Raw genomic sequence first — 1,035 nt, 5'->3', positions numbered from 1 at the left:
GCCCGAGTGCTACCCGTAATTCGCAGGAAATTTGTGGGTACCACCGAAAATTTGGAACATGGGCACATAAATGCATGATTCCATGCTCATTTTTAGCATCCCATTCAGGAAACGACACAGCCAGTAATTGAACGTAATGGAAGTTCCTGGCTCTCACCCGCAAAGCCGCCTGTTTTTCATTTGCGATCGTGTAACAGGCATACGTTTCCTTGTTGACATCGGTGCGGAAGTCAGCACTTCAGGCAAAAGAAAAGACACCTGTCTGTCTTCAGGTAGTCAATCACTCATCGATTCCAACCTACGGGGAACAGTCCCTAATACTTAGGACTACGCCGCACCTTCCACTGGGTATTCGTCATCGCTAAACTGCCGAGCCCTATCTTAGGAGCCGATTTCCTTCATCATTTCAGTCTCCTGGTAGATATCAAACACAGAAGGCTTGTCGACAGTATCACTCACCTTACTGTGCACGGTATAACCACTCGTATGGCTACAGTCAGCCCAACCATTTTGCAAACAATGACAATCCATCACAGTGCTATCCTTAAAGAATACCTGGACGTCGCTTTACCAGTATTCCATAGTAAGCCTATCAAGCATAAAGTCACCCACCACATCAAGATCCGCGGTCCACCTGTTGCTGCACGACCCCGAAGGTTACCACCAGATCGTCTCAAGGCCGTCAAGCTAGAATTCCAACACATGCTCGACCTCGGAATCATCCACCGTCCAGCAGCAACTGGTCCTCGCCAATACATTACATTCCTAAAAAGTCATCAACCGATTGGCGAGTTTACAGTGATTATCGATTACTAAATAACTGTACTGTACCTGATGCATATCCTGCCCCAATCTACAGAACTTTTCTATCTCACTGCATGGAGCTCGCATCTTTTCAAAGATCGACCTTGTGCGAGCTTACAATCAAATCCCAGTAGAACCTGCGGATATTTCAAAGACTGTAGTCACGACACCCTTCGGAATGTTTGGATTCTTGCGTATGCCTTTCGGTTTATACAACGTGCCACAGACGTT

The sequence above is a fragment of the Octopus bimaculoides genome, chromosome 3 (genome assembly GCF_046866305.1).
Source record: "Octopus bimaculoides isolate indiv1 chromosome 3, ASM4686630v1, whole genome shotgun sequence".
NCBI classification, from domain to species: Eukaryota; Metazoa; Mollusca; class Cephalopoda; order Octopoda; family Octopodidae; genus Octopus; species Octopus bimaculoides.
Note: the sequence above shows the minus strand (reverse complement) of the source record.